Genomic DNA, 21,069 nt, shown 5'->3' with positions numbered 1-21,069 from the left:
TCTGTAGCATATTTCAGAAACCAGTAACCAGATTCATCACATTTTAAATGCAAATGAAAGACCTATCTTTAGAGTGCATTTTCCAAAGCATGGAGCTCCTCTCCCTTTCCTCCAACATCAATTTAAATACTGATTACACTGGAAAATGAAAATTTCTATCATAAGGAAGCTTATATTGAGGTTAATGCAAAAGAAGAGGAACTGAGCTGTAACCCTCAAGTTTAATTGTGAGACATTATTCTGGCTTTTCAGTGGCATAAGATGTTCAGGTACCGGTGATCGTACAAATCAAATGAGGTTTTGGTCACTGTCTTAGTGTATCCACCTTCAGGTGAGGATGGAGGTGACTTTCTGGCTCAACTATGGTAGGAAGATGGTCTTCCTTGTGTCAGGCGGTCTACAGGCACCATTTCATCAGCCTCCACCACTCACAAACCTTCTGCGCGCAGCAGTTGCACAGCTTTTACGTATTTCTGTATCCCTGCAGTGAGAATAATAAGTCTTTGTTTCTTTGTGTGTGTCTGTATGTCATAGTTGCTGAGCTAAATCCTCAGTTATGTTTATTTTCCCATAAATTTGCTTAGCCTTTTCCACGACTGCCAATGTCCTCGCAGCCACAGGTGAGGAAGGGGGCAGGAGCAACATCCAAACCCGCCAACCTGAGCGTCATACAGTCTGTGTGTCTGGGTGGCCAAGGGTGGTGGCACTGCTGGCAGCCCCAGAAGACCCAGTTTCCATGGCACTGAAGACATTCTCCAGCCTTTTTCATATTCCACAAAAAAAAAATGCTCAGGGCAAACACCTTCTTTAGCAGAAATTTGGCATGACCGTCTCCTTCGCTGCTTGCCTGTTCTTCCACCCATCTCCCCACAAAGAGGTTAATAAATGTTTACTTTTTTTCTTGTTTCCATATGGTTTGTTCACAGGCTTTTGCTTGTGTGTGTATGAATGCTCACTTGCATTGACTGCTGTGAGGGAATTGTTCTACTAATGCTGGCCATCTTCAAATCAATGCCTGCACATAACAACAGAAAGTGCCTCAGATGTAGTGGTTTCCACAGGACTATTGTTAGGCCTTTGTTAAGCATTTTTGAACCTAATAAATAATGTCAAAAGTCTCTATCCTAGCCAAAAATGTTCCCTTTGAAACAGTTCTAATAGTATTTTTGTTCTGCAATGTCTCCCAGTGTTGTGAAGAATTTGTGCCTCACAATAGGAATCTGGTATATCGCGTGCCGCTTTGCCTTTTTTTTTAAATTTATTTTAACATGTGAACCCTTCTTTCCTGAGCAGGCATTCCTAATTCCTTACATAAATGTTGCTTTTTCTTGAATAACTGTACCACTTGGAACTTCAGTGCTGTAAATGCTACTAAATTTCATGAACTACAGGAAGAACAAATCTTAATAATGATGGAATGAAGGGGAGGCAAGCAATTCATTGAACTTAATTATAGACTATTTCAGTGAAGCTCCTTTGTGTTTTGTTGCATAACTCATAATTAAATTATGTCTAAAGTAAGGTTTTAACAATTGATTTATGCACTGAAAAGCAATGATAACAATGGTCAAAGATGATCACAGTAGTCCCCTCTGGCTGTAATATCTATTAATCTAGAGCATAATGACTATTTATTCTGGAAAAAACTCTAATTGGAGACTGTCTGTGATTCATTATGCCTTACATAGCACATATTAACAATACGTTTCATCTGTCCTTAATATGAAGTATAATTTGTTGCTAATATTCCCATTTCAGTGGTGCAGTAGTGTGTAGCAAATCAAGCTAGGAGAAACATATTTGCTAGACATATTTTATTTCTGTGCATTTTACTTTGCTTATTTTAATTGGGCTCTGGGGAAAAATGTCAAACCCCACATTTCTCTGCATTCATTTTCTCTGTGGCACCAAAGCTGTTGGGTACTATCTGTATTAAAAAAACTCTTTCTACTGTGGGGTTTTATTTAGTTATTTCAGCTTAGAGATAAAAGAGACATTTTAGGTTGTTTTTTCACTATGTTAGGAATAAATGTTAGATCTACTGTCGGAACTGCTTCTTTGTGGTGCTGCATGGAGGGTCTAAACCAAAGTTTACTACTACAATCATAGTAGAGAATGAAACTCACTTGGGGCTTGATAAATCAAGCTTCTAATACTCCCAGTGGCATTTCAGTGTACTTAGATCTGAGTTCATTTCTTTACAGCTGACATTAACAGCATAGGTATCTTGGACTTCCACAGGGCAGACTGTGGCCTGTTTAGGAGCATCTTTGGCAGAGTCCATTGGGAGGCAGTCCTGAAGGGCAAAGGAGTCCAGGAAGAATGGACATTCTCCAAGAAGGAGAACTTAAAGGTATAGGAGCAGTCTGTCCCCACATGCTGGAAGACAAGTAGGTGAGGAAGAAGATACAGTGAAGGATGGGGAAACTGGAGGTACTTAGTGCTTTCTTTGCCTCAGTCTTTAGTAGTAAGATGAGCTGTTCTCTAGATACCAAGCCCCCTGAACTAAAAGACAGAGACAGGGAGCAGAATGAAACCCTCATAATCCATCACCAATCGGTCAAAAGAGGTGATCGTCCTGCTCTGCTCGCACTGGTGTGGTCCTGCCTTGAGTGTTGTGTGCGGTTTTGGGCACCACAATTTAAAAAAGACATTAAGCATTAGAGAGTGTCCAAAGGAGGGCCGTGAGGACAGTGAAGGGTCTGGAGGGGAGGCTGTACGAGGAGTGGCTGAAGACACTTGGTTTGTTCAGCCTGGAGAAGAGGAGAGTGAGGGGAGGCCTCATTGAGGCCTACAACTTCCTTGTGAGGCAAAGAGGAGGGGCAGGTACCAATTTCTTCACTCTTGTGATCAGTGACAGGACTCAAGGAAACAGCGTGAAGTTTCATCAGGGGAGGTTTAGTTTGGATATCAGGAAGTTTCTTTACCCAGAGGGTGTTTGGGCACTGGAACAGGCTCCCCTGGGCAGTGGTCACAGCACCAGCCTGACAGAGTTCAAGGAGTGTTTGGACAACACTGAGACATGATGTTGCTCTTGGGGCGCCCTGTGTAGGGCCAGGAGTTGGACTCAATGATTGTGGCTCCCTTCCAATTCAGCATAGTCTATGATTCTAGGAAGGAGAAATGGTCAGCGACCTGCTAAACCACTTAGACAGACACAGTCCTATAGGGCCAGATGGACGCCACCCTAGAGTATTACTCAGAGAAGAGATTGCCAAGCTACTTTCCATCATTTGCCAGCAGTCCTGACTAACTGGGGAGGTCGCAGATGATTGGAGATTAGCTGATGTGATGCCAATCTACAAGAAAAGCTGGAAGGAAACCTGGGGAACTACACGCCTGACAGCCTGAGCTCAGTGCCAGGGAATGTCCTGGATCGCATAATTTTGAGTGTCATTAAACAGCACGTACAGGACAACCAGAGGGTCGGGCCAGCCAGCATGGGTTTGTGAAAGGCAGGTCTTGCTTCACCAACCTCATCTCCTTCTATGGCAGGTGACCTGCTTAGTGGATAGGGAAAAGCTGTGCATGTTATTGGCCTGGACTTTAGTCCACCTTGACACTATTTCCCATTGCATGATCCTGAAGAAACTGGGTGCTCATGGCTCGGATGGGTGCAGTGTTTAATGTGTAGAAAACTGTTGGTATGGCCAGGCCCGGAGAGAGGTGGTGGCTGGAGTTACATCCAGCTGGTGGCTGGTGAGTAGTGGTGGTCCCACTAGGAACTAGGGTCAGCTCTGTTTAATGTCTTTATCAGCAATCTGGGTGAGGGGATCAAATGTACCCTTAGTTCACAGGTGACACTGTATTGGGTGGGAGTGTTGATCTGCTGTGTCTCTGCTTTTCCCATGCAGAAGCAGGAGCTGTGACCTGCTGAGGTCTCTGCTCTCAAGAGGAAGAAATTTAACTACGATTCACCTGCAGGCACAGAGGATGGGTGAGTATGAGCTCGCTTTAATGTAGTCAGCTTCAGAAATGTGCTGTAAAATGGGTCCCAGTAAGTGTTTGGGCAGGTAGCCCATGCTGAAGCTGTTTCATTGGTACTTGAGGTGGCTATCCTGACTCAAACATGTGGGTCTCTGTGCACAGTCATTAATCCCCAAGGTACCTTAAGCTTCTGCTGCCTCCTTGCTCAGTTACATGGCTAACAGGCATTCTTTTCTAAGTTCACATTTATTTACTCTCAGTGTGAATGCATCGCTCGCCAGCAGAGCCCCGAGGAGGTGCTGCTGAAGCTGCTGGGGCTCCAGTGGTGTGGGGCTGGCTTGTCCTGAGCTGGCCAGGCAGGTGGCCAGAGCTCTCTGGCAGCAGAACAGGAGCTACGTGAAACTCAGCCAGGAGCTTGGCTGGTGTTCTGCATCTGCTCTTGGCTGTGTGCTTTTCATGCCCCTGCTGCCGGGGCTTGGCTGGCAGGACTTTGATGTGTGCACCTGGCCCTGCTGCCTTTTGGACCTAGACTTGGGGGGGAATTATTTGGAAAGACAAGGAGGATCCTGTGTGTGATTCTTTGTTTTCGTTGGTAGACAGAAACAAAAAAATCCTAAAAAATCCTGAAATATTAATTTATCTAATCAAATTTATGGTGACACATGAAAGGAGAACAAAGTTGTATTTGTTCTTCTAGTGACAGAATCGAATTGCATTGTGCCAGTCAGGTACACTCCTGAGATCAGATGAAGCAGGCTTTTTTAGTGAGGAAAACCCCTGATATCTTATGAAAACACTGAAAAAACTATCCAAAGGGGAATTTTTTTATATTTGTCACCTTCAGAAGTGTATCTGAAATGCTCTAGTTGGCTAAATGATTCATTGCAATTGCATTATCAGATAGACATAGCACTTTAGGTCTTTAGTCATTAATTAGAAGACTTTGGATTTTTGAATATATTTACTACCTGCAAAAACTTTGTTTCAGAAAACTTACACCTGTGTTTTTTGTGAACTGTTCCTTCTGATCCACAGCTAGTCATTATTCGTGAATTATAATTGCTTTTCAAGTCACACATGGTTTTCTCCTTCCCCTGATGTAAGGATTGGTCTTTCTATAAAGAGGGGTAATGATCTGTGATTAAATCTTGCTCTTGGTCACATGTTCATACATGAATACAGGAGAATGGTCAGTATTGGAGGATATGTCTGCCTTAACACTGTACAGACACACATGATAAACACATGATTGTAGCCAAGAAAAAAAAGACAAATTTGCTGCTTGTCAGCTGCCTTTCACAGAGGCACACCAGCAGAAAAATTGACCCAGCATTTTTGTGTTATCTACAGGGAAATATAAATCCTAATTATATTCTAATTAGAAAAAAGCATACCAAACTCAAACCCACATCTGTCATGAAAAGTCCTTGTACTTGATACTGAATTTTGAGTTTATTCAATTTATGGTGCTATTAGTGACATCTATCCACATTCATCATCACAATTTTTTTTCAGTTGCACCACTTAGCCAAGCTAATATTAAAGCTGATTTTTCTTTTGCCAGGTGTCAACGTTAGGATAAAGCATTTTGGAAAATTTCGGCAGGTATTATTTGCCAATCTCCTCCAATAGAAATAGATACAGGCAGGATGTTTTTCTTTCTCTACAGTGAGAAAAATGTGCATGATCATGATAATAAGTAGAAAAAGGGAAAAAAATTTTGTCTGTATTTATAGTTGGAATCTTATACGGAATATGAGTTTAGTTTCAGTCTTAGATCATGCAGGCAGGATTTTCCCACGTGTACTGTAGCTCTGTTAAGAGTTTAGCATTTCATTCTCCTGAGCTGTCACTGACCCTGAGCACACAGAGGTTTCACATATCCCGAGAGGACAACTGCATGTGGGGCATCCCCATTTCGTGATCTCAAACATTGTTTTCTTTCTCTTTTGCTTCTGGTGCAGCAGCCTGTTCTCATCCCCAGCATAAAAACCCACCAAGGGGACAACGATTCTCTTATTCTCTGGGACATGGTCTTCTGTGACTCATGAGCTGTAGAGGGGGAGAAGTCACCTGAAGCAATTGCAGTGAGTGGGGAACACTGTGTTGTGGAGGTTAGTGGAAGAATATGAGAGAAAATGCAGGAAGGAGGAGGAAAACCACAATAACGCTCTAACCTCAGTTGTCCCACACTGCTGGTAGGGGGAGTTTTGTACTCTGACCCCTGTCAGGCACTTCTTGTGAAGCTGATTTAGCCATATAAATCTAAATTGCACAGCAGGTGCAACTGATTGTGTAATGATCATTTTCATCACTGTTTCGAGTGGTCTAGTTTGAGACAGGTTTGCAGCAAGTGTAAAAATCTTGAAAATAGTTAATTTTGAAAGAGGCCCTGATAGCACTACTGTGACTCCCATTAATTTTAGTACTGAGTAATCACTTCCATGAGGCTATAAAAGGCTTCTGAAAAAACAAGTTTGGAATTCAGAGACAAAGGGTGTGAAGTACCAAGGATAAGTCTACAAGGCTTTCAAGTCACTTTACATTCATAGACATGTGTGGTGCTGCTTGAACTCTAAGACATCAATATTTTTGAATATTTAATTTTTTTCTGTTGGAAGCCAGTATATGGATGTGAAGTAAAGAAAACAAGCAGATAAAAAAGGGATTTCACCATATCTCTAAAAACTGATCAGGTCTTGTTATAAGACAAGTTTCCAGCGTTACTTGAGATGAAATTCTTTGTCAAAAAGACAGCTGAAATATATTTTATACCAAAAAATGACTTTGCAAACTCTTGAAAACATTGACCTTTGATTAGCATTTTAGGAATATCTGGCTCTACAAGGGAAAAAACATTATAGAAGTTATAGGTGATTGAAGTTGCTTTTTTAATGGGAGAGATAATAATGGTAAATAGCGTTATGTCCATTATTTCTCAGTCTTGAAGAAATGGTCCTGGGGTGCATCAGGCACAGCATCCCCAGCTGACTGAGGGAGGGGATTGTCCCACTCTGCTCTGCACTGGGGTGGCCTCACCTTGTGTCCTGGGGGCAGTTTTGAGTGCCACCATATAATGGAGATCTAAAGCTCTTAGAGGGTGTCCAAAGTGGGGCCATGGAGATGGTGAAGTGTCTAGAGGGGAAACCAGATGAAGAGCAGCTGAGGTCCTTTGGTCTGTTCAGTCTGGTGAAGAGGAGGCTGAGGGGAGACCTCATTGCAATCTTCTGCTTCCTCATGAGGGGAAGAGGAGAGGCAGGCTCTGATCTCTTGTCTCTGGTGACCAGTGGCAGGACCTGAGGGGACTCCGTGAAGCTGTGCCAGGGGAGGTTTGGATATTAGGAAAAGGTTCTTCACCCAGAGGGTGGCTGGACAGTGGAACGGGTTCTCCAGAGATGTGGGCACAGCAACAAGCCTGACAGAGTTCAAGGAGAACTTGGACAACACTTCCAGGCACATGGTGTGAATTCTTGGGCATGCTTCTGTACAGGGCCAGGAGCCAGACTCCATGATCCTTGTGGGTCCCTTGAGACTCATGCTATTCTCTGATTCTGTGATCACTGACCTACTTCAGAGGTACAAGCTTGTGAAAACAGAACTGACTCCTTGCCTGCTGTGGAATTGTTGGAAGTTTTGCCGCTACCTTCAACAGAACTGAACTTTTAGACATTTTTCCTGTGTGAAGCTGCTTATAATGGAATGTCCCTTTGCTACAAATGCAGATGCAAATGAATACACTTCATGGCTAGTTCTGCTGAACTGGTGCTTTTTCAGACTTGGTGCCTATATTCCTATACAATGCTGCATTTAAGAGTCAAAAACAAGCCAGAATTTGACTAGAAGAGAAGCTAGACTTTTAATAATAAAAATAAGGATTGGATTTGGATAAATAAATGGCTTTAGATGAATCCTCTATTTCATGGAAGATTTACCTTAGGAATTAGATTTGTGTAAATTAAGTCTAGAAGCTTTTATAAAATGGCAACTTCTGTGATTCATGTAAGCATGAAGAGAACATGCACACTCAAAGAGGTTTCAGTAGGCTGTACAAGTATTGATTTAGATAATCTGCACGAAAGCAAAAGTATTTTCCAGTTTTTTTCCTTTAAAACAGCTGTTATATACAAATGAGTAAGTCCATTTCAGTACCTAAGATGTACCCATTTGCATCTAGCCGTACAACTCACAGTGATTCCCAAGGGCATTTTGTGAAAATTGGAAGCAGACAAATGAAGTTATGGAAAAATGACATCTGATTCTGTCAGTTGCTGTTGTTTTTCCCTTTGTTAGTAAATTTGTATGTCTCTCGCTTTTACTGTGCTTTGGATGCATGTTGCTAAGAACTGACCTATCTACTGAAATTCAGTTTTACCATTTGTACTGGTAGGAGTTTTTTATCTCCATTTCACTATGACATTACATCAGCATTTTGTGTGTGCCCCCCCATACTTGCCCAGCCTAAAGATGTGCTCTTTTAGATTTTTTTTGTGTGGGTGACTTTAACAATGTTCTGTTCACATTTCCTTGGATAGACCAAACAATTGCTTGTTGACCCATTTTAACCCCTTTTGAGCATCATCTTCAAAGTGTAACTGTCCTTGACAATGAAAGAGACCTTCCTATTGTCTGGTCCTTCCAGGCAATCTTTAGCATTGAGTTAAATGGCTTTCAGATGGAGGAGTTGGCTGGAAGGAAGGAGACAAAGTGGTCTGTTGTTTCTGAGTGACTTTGCTAGAGTTTCCCTTTTTTCTTTTAGAATGGTGCATTTCTATAGAAGATGACAGACGTTTTGACAGGTGCAATATGCTTTGAACTGTTGTGTCAGATAATTCTTTTGTCTTGGTTTTTCCCAGCAGAGTGGTACATCTCCTTAGGATGCTGATATTGTTTGCTTTTCATTTAGTGTGGTGAAGCCTTCCATCCTCCTTTTCCCTCTCCCTCTCTTTTTTAATGGCTCTTTGCATATATGTAGCTGACCCAGATGGGAAGGCGGAGTGGCCATGACTTAAACCTCTCTCTCCAAACTTTTGATCATGATAATTGACACTTAAAACTCAGGAAATTATAATGGTAATAGAGAAAGAGCTGGAAAAGACGCAGAAAAGTACAACCTCAAATAAAATAATGTTAAAATCTCATCTCTGACTGCAATGAATATGCTTGGGTGAAAAATATGGTTTCAGGGCTCTTACTTCAGAGAAGGAAATATTTAGCTTTGCTCATCTGAGCACCAACCTAGGTGAAAACAAACTGTAGTCCCATCACATAATCAAAACTGGTTTAAGAGGAAAAGAAGAACTCCAAGTTTTAATACTTATGTTTTGTCTTGCTTCTAGTAAGGATGTTTTATTTCTTTCTTTATATTCTTACAGTTACTGCAGAAAATAGTTCTCAAGCAGGTAGATTAATTTATTTGGAGTATGTAGAGCATGTTCTATGTTTGTGGTGAATATTTATAGCTGTGGGGGTTTTTAGTCTTGCTATGAATTATTGTGTTGTAAATAGCAGCACTGGTAAACTGGTCACGCAGAGAACATATTGGGATTTGTGCCTGATGCTATCTTTCTGCATAAGTCCCTGCTTCTGCCTGCCTGCCTTCCTGCCTGTTTTTGACTTAAACAGAGTTTTTTACTATTACTTTTGATGTTTTCTTTTTATTTTCAGAGTTAACATCCCTTCTTTTGGTGGCCTGGGTATGACTCTCATTCATTGTGTCATGAATGACATCCGTGTTACTGAAAGACAATCTGACCCTGAAAAATTGAAAACAAGATCTTCTTTGCAGTTACTTCACGTGGCCCAACTCAATGGGGAAGAAAGATTTAAAGGCTGCCAATCAAACAGAGGAATGGACAACATAATTTATTGTAACAAGGAGAGGTAACTTAGAAAGTGCTGGTTTATGAATCCTTGCAGAACATCTGAGAACTCAGTGTAATAGCTCATGGAATATGTGTTTAAAATATTTATATCAAGTTTTTTAAAATTAGGGACTAGCAGCTAAATCTCTGTAAACCATAGTTGGCTGACCTGGTGGCCTGATTTCTGAAAATGGCAGGAGTGCATCAAGCTGTGTTTTTCACAGTCAGGGTGAGAGTATCTCACTCTAGCATTTTACCCTACAAGGCAATTTTAAAATAGTATGTGTTATTATGTTATATAGTGGGTAATCTTGAATCAAAAAAAAAAATACAATTACTTCATCTAAATGATAACATTTATGGGAAGCTTTTGAATGGTGCTTGTGATAGGCCAAACAGTGAATAACTATATTTGTCTCTTCACTAGTAGATGCCTTTACTAGTGCTGCAAAGTGTTCTACAGCAGTATTTAAGCATTTGAGATCATAGACCTGAAATAGATGGCTAAAACATTGTTTGTAATTCAGTCTGCTGCCACAGAAGGCTGTTAGTAATTGCTACACTTGACTGTAAAAGTGCTTCTTTGAGATCACGGAAATTTTCAATCTCTACAGTTACCTTTTCTTCAAGTAATTCCTGTTTACCTTGCAACTCTTACTTTTGTAAATCAGTCATGCAAACAAGATACAAAATCTGGTTTTTTAGCTATTCTTCTTAGCTGAAAACACAGTATTTTTGCCATGTCTGTTCTCTGCTGACCTGTTACCATAGTCCTTGGTTATAATTTATTTAGTTATCACACTGATAACGGGTTGAAACTCCTTATCTCTAAACAGTAGAAAATAAATTTGCAACACCAGAAATTTCTAAACTGAGTTTTGTAGTTATCTATTGTAGCTTTCTGTAGGCAGCTAAGAACAGGTTCTCAGGAAGACTGTTGGATGGTCTTTACAAGAGGCCTATTTACTGACACCGACTCTAATTGGAGTGTGTCATGGGAAGTTCTCATCTCAAGAGATCTGACATTGTTCCAGGAAGAACCAAGCAGATCTGATGTTAAATTGCTTCAGGCTCTTTTGCAAAGTAGAGCATTTCTGAAGCTGGGAGAATTTTGCCAAGGGACTCACAGGGCATGAATTTCTTGGGATGATGTGCATCACATTCAGTTTTATGGTTTCCCTTTCACTGTTTGAGGACATTGCATAGCTGAATAGATTGAAGGGGAACCCACGCCTTTTTCACAGGAGTCTAGTGTAAGCATGGCAGAGTCCTTGTTATGGTCATCAGTGAGATGGGTATTTATTACTTGATCAGTATCTGAAATTTCTAAAGGGTTCTCATAAACAAAATGAAGGTGGCTGCTCTTTTGATCAGGTCTAGTAGGAAAATATGCAAAGAGTTCTCACAGGCTGCCGATGTCCCAAAATATGTCCACTGTAACAATTCACAGGCTATACAAACTTCATGGTTGTCAAGTGTTCTGCTTGCCCTTGCCATATAGACGTCATGGTTGTCACTGGAGATAGAGCGCTGTACCTTCTGCTCCAAACACATAGGCTCCTACTGTCAGGGCTGGTATCGTGTTGAGAGCATGGGGAGACTATGCAAATTGGATAACATAATGCTGCTCATATGGGAGCTGACTGAGCTAATTCCCACATTAATCCTGTGAGCGAGTGCAGTATGAACAAGACGCTCACCCCAAGGCGGGCTTAGTCCAAGCCATGTGTTCCCACCACTGAGACAAGCTGTGGCTGCTCTCCAGGTAATCAACTGGACTCCCCAGACCTCACTAAAAGGTGCACCAGCCACCTGAGCATTTTCCATTATCTTGGAAGTGTTGAGTAATCTGCGAGGAATCCACTGACGAAAAGTTTAGCATTTAACATCAACTCTGCGTCTTTCCAACAATTTGCTAGAATTTGGATCACACGGTTAGCAAGAAGGTCATGTTGGGCTTGCTTTTGTCACAGTAATCATTTCACCTGTCTGGCAAAACAACAATAGATTGATGCAGCTTTCTTAGAGTGACAGAATGTGAGAAATAGCACTGTTTCCCTGTTTGATGTTCAGGAACCATTCCAGGATCATCGGGTGAGAAAGAAACTACTACTGAGTCAGGCAGCTGATGACAGCTGTAAACCCCTTTCGGCTGAAACTATTCTATTCTATCCTATCCTATCCCATCTCAATCCAATCCAATCCAATGCACTCTATCATAATGATGATGTTTAACCAGAGATTTTTCATTTATGGGGGATTTCTCTCATGTAGGAATTTAAACATGAATTGAAAGAGATGATGCACAGAGGCTATGCAAACTTACTTTGATTCCTACTGAAATACTTTATGTAGGATTTAGATGGTTTCTAAAATGTTTCTGAATGACTTTGCTCTTTTTATTTGGGCTGAATATTTCCTGTTTTGATGTCTTTCCCTTTTAGAAAATACTGATTTTAGAAAAAAGGTGTGTTCCTCCAAATCATACAGATTTTATCACAATTTTTAACCAAAATTCCAAAGTGATTTTTTTTCTTTTCAAGTACAAATTTTTTCAACGTTTTCTTACTTATCTTCATTGTTATTATTTACGTTATGGTATAAGATTAAAAAAAAGGAAATATAAAATATCACCATGAAATACTTGATAATGTCAAAACAAGGTCCATCATTGCATGGACTTCTGCAATAAAATTTTTTGATTCTACTTCCATGGGAAATATCAACATGTATTTTAAGTTAGATGCATAATAGGTGCTGTCCATCAGTTTTCCCGTATGTTTTTTTCTTCAGGTTTTTCAGACTTGAATATGATATAAAGAAAACCAATACACATACAGTTTCTGCTTCCTCTTTCCACTGAGTTTAGTTTATGTACAGATGTGTGTTTCGGGATTTTTGGTCTTATTGCTTGACTGAGAATCGAAATCAATTGCTTGGCTCAGCTTTAATCTGCTTGTTTGAAGTCTTGAGGTTGTGAGGGTGAGCACTAGTATTAGTAGGGTAACTGATAAGTAAATGGAAGGAATCAAGTTTTTTATTATTTAGAGGAGATTTATATTAATAATGTCATTCATTTCAATGAATGCTAGTCTGGATCTGGAACATGACTGTTATGACCTGGCCCTGAAGGCGAAGGGGCTGAAGTTCTTATTAATAGATTCTCTTGGGGCAGATTAGAGTGAAATGACACTAAATCACTGGTGTTTATATATTTGTATGTAGGGTTTATTTGGTTGCAATAGAAATGAGGTATTTGGCAGTTTTGGTTATTATTATCTATAGTAATATAGCAGTAAAAAGCATTTCAGACTTCAACTGAAATGCTTTTGCTGATGTTGACTGTAGAGAAAAGGATCACAGAAGGCATTTTAGTACTATGTTGCAAGAGGCCTTTTAGAGGAATATTGCAATTACTGCAAAAAAGAGGAATGCACGTGCAGAAAGGCACTGGAAAATCTGGATATCCAAATCTGGATATTCATTCTTTAACACTGGTTTGCTGTAATTTATTATTGTGGCATTTCTTTCTTTCTTTCTTTCTTTCTTAAGAAGTCAGAACTTTTAAGGAATTCTCTTAACTATTCACAAAAAAAAATCAGCAAATCACTTTAGCCCTTCAGAAAATGTCAGTGTAATTAATAGCATTGTTTTCCATGTCTGAACTGAGTTTTGAGTATTGGTTATGTATGCAACAATGAATACATGAATGGATAGTATCAACTTGCTCTAATGGAGCACCAGAAATGGGAAAAGATACACCACAAAAGCATAATTAAAATGATTTAGGAAGAAAGCAAAATTTCCAAAGATCTTGCAGGATATAAGAGGCAAAATATTATTGAACCTACTACCTTCAATCTACTGTTGAACATAAATGGTAGGAAGACACATCAATGGGACTTTACTCTGAAGTAAATCTAATCTTCACTTGGACAGCAATTAATATATTTGCCAGTAAATGTGCTAAGTCCAACTGTCTGGGAGAGAAGTCACCCGTGTGAACTGTACCAATCTATAGAGGCCAAGAATGTTTTCACTGAGCTGAGATGCATCTTCCTTTTAGTGAAGCTCTTATAAAGCCAGTCCTGAAGGCCATCCTTACATAGCCCCTGTGGTCAAGGGTAACACCTCAGTGGCTGAGGATGTAAAATCATTAATGCTGTTTAGGAATACATATTTGTATTCATTCTAGACATCATGACCCTACTGGCAAGGCTCATAAATTGGAAATTCTGAGCCTGAGATCTCCTCCTTACTCCAGAAGCATTGAAATGCCAGCCTGTAATTCATGTTCTCAAGGACCAGTGCTTTCCTTGGTTGTGTGTATGCTCATGTAGGCATCATGAAGGTGTTTGAGTATAAAAGAGAAAGGAATTTGGTTCTCAACTTAGCACTTGTGTTTCTCCTGGGGTAATGAGTTACCTCTTTTGTGGTACCATCACAGTTTCCAGCATCAGTTCACTGCATTAATTTCAGGCACAGACTCAATTTTCCTCAGATTTGCTACAGCTTTACTCTCTCCCTCCTCTAAATTTTATTATATTGTCTTGAGATGTAATTTGAGAGTTTTTGCTGTCTTTGATTTCCTATTATGTACACTGTGGGAGAAACCGAACTAATCATGGCATAGTCAAACCTGCAAAGAGGAAATTTACTTTGGTAAAATAAACTGAGACACAGACTTATGGCACATGTAACAAGTAAAACAAGGACATAATCTACAGTTGCTAATGAATTGTGTCATAGGGATGTACAACTTGAAAAATGAACACCTAAGTGGTGAGCTGTCTTTCTCTGTCCCAGCACTGCTTTGGTGGTATGATGCATATTTCTGGAGGACATGCAGATGAGATTAAATAGCACACAGCTTTTTAGCCTGCATTCTGAACATCATGCACTTTTCTGGACATAAGACAGATGAGAATATAGATCTTGTGCAAGCTTTAAAAAAAATGTTTCTTAAATGATTTTCATCTCTATAGCTATAAGGGAGGTTTCCCATATCAAGATGAAGATTTCTGAGGATGAAATATTTGACTTATGGCCCAATTTCAAAATATAGAGATTTCTGTAAATTATTGTGGTGTAGGAGAGGAATGACATTGATCATCTGTTGTTCAATTTAGTTTTAATTTTTCTGATGAATGAATGTTGAAAAAGACCTTAGTTAATTTTTATGTGTCAGCATTCCAGTAAAATGCTGATGTGGGTTTCTCCAGTACCTATTGATTTGGATAAGGTTGGGGTTGGATGTACCAAAATGATATCTATATTTATATTTTAATTATAGGGGGGGAAGAGAATTCAAGATCTATATTTTCCATAGCTGGCAAAGCACAGATTATTTTTAAAACACCTGGTTTGAACAGGGTTTATTCTTGAACGGTGTATATGAGCAGGACTAGTTTTGTTCCCAAATCAGGGGGGACAATCCAGCACAGCATGTTTACAGTGTGTTTAATCCTATTTTGCTACCTGAAAAAGGTCTCTGGTTATACATTTATGCCTGATCCTGCACCACTGCCCAGACCAAATAAACCAAGCATCTTTCCAAGGCCAAGTCTTCCAGTTCTTTAAGAATACCTATGAGCTGGTGACCTGGCTAGGAAAGAACACACCAAAACAGAAGGGTTGCTTCTACCTGCAAGGAACATCCTTGTTCCTACCAGAGTTTTGCTCCTGGGAAGCAAAATGCCAGCAGAACATCACTGTCTCTCTTTAACTGTTACTTGCCCTTAGGTGCCTCAGAAGTCAAAGTTTTTAGGACATAGACTGTTTATAAACTTATATATTCCCCACATATTTTATTGTACATACAAAGGAGAAATAAAACATGTATTTGTTTTGCTTTTGTTTGCTGGCTTTGGAAAGTGGAAAGTCTAATGTGTCTAAGAACTAATTTCTCATGTTACATTCTCTTTATTTTTGGTCAGCATGAATGAAAAGCTTCTCACTCAATCTGCATTTTGTATAATATTTTACTCACCTGTAGGTACCCAATTTCAATTTTGCTACAGGGCTTCTTTGTTTCTCACATAACTAACCACACAAAATTATTTTTAAATTTATTTCATATTAGTCCAAATTCAGTGCACTAAGGGATAAACAGTAGACAAGGAAACTTGAGGACATTCTGGACCCTCTGTCAGTTCTGACTACACCATGATCCACTAACTGAATGAGCCAGTTCAGCCAGGGAGTAACACTTGCCAAAGTGGGTAGGGATTTCCAAATCTAGGCCACACTTCCCTGCAATTATTTTTCTTTATAATTTTATCTGAACTTTTTAGCTTCAAGACTACTCTCCTAGCAGAAAAGCAATGGGTATCATTATTATATATTTCCATGGCTTGTCAATCATAGGATGTTTTCCAATCCTATTATGTTTTGCTTGTAATGAGACAATGGCAATGTTTTGTTTTAGATGTACTAGAAATTATAATGGAGAAGGAAAATGGAGCTGATCTGTTTAATGGGGATGAGAAGTTATTTTCTTCCTAGTTTCTTATTACTCTACTGCTTAATTCCTGGCAGCATTGCATTAATGTTAAGCACTGGTCCCCAGCACCAAGTGGCAATTTATCATCTATTTTGGCAGGCTTCCTGCTTCATCCTGCACCTGCCTCCTTGAAAGAAAACAAGACATCAGATACTTATTCAAATAATGCAGTAGCTGATCAGCAGAGTATCTACACAATGGTAAGTTATCCATGATAAAAGGACAACTTTTTCATGCATTATATGTGACATATGTGTCCTTTCTCTTAAGATTTATGACATTCATGACGGTTACTATTGTTACTATAATCAAATCTTTTACAGCCTAGCTGCAAAGGTTCAACTTATTGTCAATAGATTTCTATATGAGTCAATCATGCAATTTCATAAATGCTTTGAAACACCTGCACTCTCCTTGGAAGTGCAGAAATAGCAGTATCATGATCTCATCTTTCAAGTCATGAAACTGCTATGTCTCAGTAATTCCCTATTGGCAAACAAAGTGGGAGACAAATCAAAACTATATGTTCATTTGCATTTGCTCCACCTGATACATACCTCTGTTACATATATACATGTGTATACATTTATATATGTATTTGCACCCACATATATAAATGTTGGTGTGTATATACATAAACCTTCTGAAGAACCGATTATGGCCTTAAAGTACAAATAAAGATGATATCAAAGGAAAGCTGTATCTATGAGTCAGAATGTGAAGAGAATGGCAGGAACTATTAATAAAAAGGATACATAAAAGCTTATTCACATATATGAAAGGAAAGGTCATTTTACAAGCTTCACTGGAAACAAAATGCATAACTGCTAGAATGCAGGATGTCATGTTCCTGCTGGCATGGGAAGGGGGTTCTTTGCTTAAAGCATTAATTAGCTCGAGGTGTGGAAACCAGTTCTCTGTAAAATAGTTAAATGTAGCCCTTCCCTCTGCATTGTCTGTATGTGTAGCTATCAAGGACACACACAGGCACCAGTTAGCTCCTTGTATTTGGCCCAGACCATTTAAAATATTAGAACAATGCAGCTGCATATGGCAACATGGTGATTGATAAAGCCAGCTTATGTTCCATTAAGGAATACTTTATTATCTATGATTGTTAGGAATCCATATCAACAACCCACTCTGTCAGGAGCTGTAACTAAGGATAATTCTTTCTTGAGAGCTCTCATTTTAATGAGAAAAACAAAGAGGGGGTAGAAACACTCAGTGGAAATGGAGCAATTAAAGAAAAGTGGCAAGAGTATGAGGATATGTATGTACACAAGTGGTGCAGGTGAAGAGATACCCTATAGAAGTACATTGTACAGTGAAGATGTACCATGCAGAGCTGCTCAAATAATTAAAAGACAAAATGCTTCTTCTGGGTACCCATCTAAGGGCAGGAACTTGAACTTAGGAATCTCTGCACCAGGCAAATGCCCTGGGGTTGGGAAATGTCCATCTCCCTCTTCTCAGAGTTGTTGCAGTCAGACATAAAATTTTTGAATGTGGCAACAGAGAAGGACTACAATGGGGACAACAAAGTACTTTAAGGTAAGCTGTTTATTTAAAGCTCATGTTGTGAAGGGTTTTAGCACAGAGCATCACATTTGCCTACTGAAATGCCATCTGCAAGAGCCGTTTGATCTAGAGGCTAGATCTGATCTCTGTCTCTTAAAGAATTCTCCATATTGACATTCTGATTAGGAATTTCCTTTTTTTTTCCCATAGCCTGGTCTACAGCTGAGGTCCTGTTTTATTTTCTGCTCAAAATGAAGGTTTTCTAGTTGTCTGCAGAACCAATTCTATAGCTGACACATAAATGGGTTTCTAATTTGTCGTAGAGTGCTGAGCATTAGAAATATTTGCTACCTCCTGAAGATGTGCAGCTTTGGTTCTGCCTTTATCCCTAGGGTTGGGAGAGGTTGCCTGTATATTTGGCAGGCTTCTTGGAAGATTTTTTCCTGTTGTAGTGCTTGCAGTGGTGCAAACAGCAATGCCAAAAAGCTGGCGGAGGGCTGTCTTGCTGTTGCAATACGAGGGCTCTGGTGGTATGTCGATACAAGCCTTTTTATTGCTACTCCGTCCTGTCTAGCAAATTGGTTTTCCTTCTTTCAGGCTAGAATTTTGCTACATTTATATGACCTTGACATTTGATAGAGGCCACTCTTCCCTCCAAGACAGCAGAAAAGGAGGAGAAAACCAAAGCATGCTGATCACAGTAACAGTGCTCTTAGCTTCTGAAACCATGCTTTAAAAAGAGCCAAGGCCAAGTTCTGTGGACTTCGGGAAGCTGGCAGACAGCATCAATATAATACTTAGACAGAACCACCAAATTTCAAAGGTCTCCTGGGTTATAATGGCTGGGTTTTTAAATGTTCTCCTGTTCTTGCCATAGTGCTGGTGCAGCTCAGTAACTATGGGCAGGTTCGGTAGCAAAGGTTTTCTATAGCCTTTAGTATCATCCCCCCCCACATGAGAGTCATTTGCTCCTCACAGAGTGACCTAGGACTGTGCTGCTCTTGCTCAGCACTTCACAGCTGGGCTGGTCTGGGAAGATGACTCTGGCTGTTGGACCTCAGAGTCAAGGAGAAAAATCTACTGGAAATGCACATGGACTTTTTTTTTTCTGCCATACTGTATACATGGCTATTTCATTTCTCAAGTTTCCTTATGTGTTTGGATACCCTAATGTTCCTAATGAGTCCTCATGTGCAACTGCTTAGTAAATACCAACCTTAACGCTTGTGACTTAGAAGCTTTGTTCAGTAGCCACAAAGGCAGAATAAATGCATGAGGCTTTGTGTATCTGGTTGCTTGGCCAAGTTGCCTTACTTAGCAAATGCAAAGATATTAAATTTCTATTCAGATGATTAAAAAAAAAGCTTTTTCATGTTTTACCGCATGACTTGCTCTGTTTACGGTGCATTAGGTGTTTACTATAGTGATAGAAAAATGGCACCTTCCTCATCTCCCTCTCTTCTCCTTTGTAACAGATGTTTCCTCAGAAGGACTTGCTGATCACCTGTATCTTCAACAGCATCTAACAATATTTCATTAAAAGAAGAAAAGGTGATGTGTATGCTCGCCTTTATTTTGTTAAGTTTTGATTTCTAAAGGTAACAGCTAGTGTCAGGTTTCTCAAATGGCTCCTTCTATTTCTTGTTTTCAATTGAAACTGTGTGCTGTGTCAGCAAAACCCACAGCTCGCTGCCACATTCTCTTTTGTGTGGCAGTCGTTTGACACATGAAACTGGCAGCTGCTCTTAAAGGACCCTGCAAATTAACTGTATTAAAGATAAAAAACATGGAGGGGTCCTTTTTCACAACGATGGGAAGCTTTCTTAACTACATTTAATTCAGGAGCAAACCTTTACTGCCATAATTAAAAAGAGGAAAGAAATAAGAGAGTGTGTTACATGCAACAGGACTGCTAACACCGAAGAGACGGGATGAGATGGGATCAGAACAGCCCATGGAGGGGCTATAGGCTCAGGTCTTCCAACAATTATCCTGATACATGAGCTGTAGTTGTGTGAACTTTTTGACTGCTAGCTACATTGTTCTCTGCCTGCTGTCACTGCAGATATTTGTGTTGTGTTTGGCTCTTACATATAATTGTCATCAAGGTGAGAGCCTCTGGTGTGATGATGCTGCAAACAGTCTTGGAGCCCTTGGAGCACTCCTGTTTTTCAGTGAAGTTGCACACGACCTGTGGGCCTGCATGGTCTATAAACAGATGCAATCTGTGCAATGCACTGAACCGGAAAGACTGAAATAGAACCTAGCAATCAGCACCTGAAAAATTATTTTGTTGGTGTTTTCAAACCCCAAATTTATCCAAAATTGGGAAAAGTAACTTTCAATTATTTGGGCAATTTTAGAGTGGGAAGTTTTTCTTTATCTGAGGAGAAAGAAAAGACCCCATAAAATGAATCAGGCAGGGTCCTTCTTTTGGGATGGGGTTTTTAAAGTATAAAGTACAGCATTTTACAATTGAGTTTCTGTGAGGAAAACTCACCCTGGTTTAAGTCAGTGCTAGCCCAATCTGTGCTTCAAGAATCCATGGGAAGTAAGGTGAGACAGCATGGCCAGAGGAAAGGAAGCAACCTGAACATCATTTTTCAGAGGAGAATAGGCAAACCCAAAGAATGAGTACCTGGGAGTCAAACTACCACTAGGAAGTTATGGCTGCCCATTCCCACTGTAAAAGCTTCCCATTGTAAGAACATCCAGTCTTTTCCTCTGTGCTTAGAGCCGGTCCAGACTATCACAGATGGTGAGAAGAACTTCCTTAGTTCAAAACAAAAAGAGCTGCAAGGTCCTCAAAGCTTCCTAAGGGCTTGACTACTGCCAATCTGTTTCACCCTGCAGATTTGCATCTTTCACTGGATTGGTGGGCAATGGCCAGAGCTTCAAAGCAGCAGCTGTCACGTGGCCAGAACCACAGATGTTCAGAACTCACAGTGGTAAATGCACTTAAGGTAAGTGTCTTTCCTTAAGAAATTGCAGATCAAAGTGAAAGTTTAGATAAATATTAAAGATTTTGAGTGAAAGTGAGAGAAGGCAGAGAATTCGTTGCTATATTTTGCATTGTTTTTAGAAAGTGTTCCAGCCCACTGAATTAAAGCCTAAGGAGGATAAAAGCCTTGTGATGTGTTTCTTCATAACATTTAAAAATGTTAAAGATCCATAATAAATTTTTTAAAATATGTATGAGAATTTGTCCCTATCCTACTGATCTTCTCCTGCAAAAGATATTGCTTCAATTACTTTATG

At 39.8% G+C, this 21,069-nt stretch overlaps 1 long non-coding RNA gene across 1 annotated transcript in view; it reads left to right on the top strand.

Moving 5' to 3' along the window:
* The window catches only part of LOC125324313, a 28,543-nt gene extending 18,750 nt beyond the window's left edge, over window positions 1-9,793 (top strand). Inside the window, exons 4-5 of the long non-coding RNA XR_007202924.1 lie at window positions 3,855-3,937; window positions 9,592-9,793. This is a non-coding gene — a long non-coding RNA (uncharacterized LOC125324313). The remainder of the gene's footprint in view (window positions 1-3,854; window positions 3,938-9,591) is intronic.
* Window positions 9,794-21,069: the final 11,276 nt, after the last annotated feature.

The sequence above is a fragment of the Corvus hawaiiensis genome, chromosome 4, assembly GCF_020740725.1.
Source record: "Corvus hawaiiensis isolate bCorHaw1 chromosome 4, bCorHaw1.pri.cur, whole genome shotgun sequence".
In the NCBI taxonomy this organism is placed as follows: Eukaryota; Metazoa; Chordata; class Aves; order Passeriformes; family Corvidae; genus Corvus; species Corvus hawaiiensis.
Note: the sequence above shows the minus strand (reverse complement) of the source record. Positions and strands in the feature narration are given on the sequence as shown.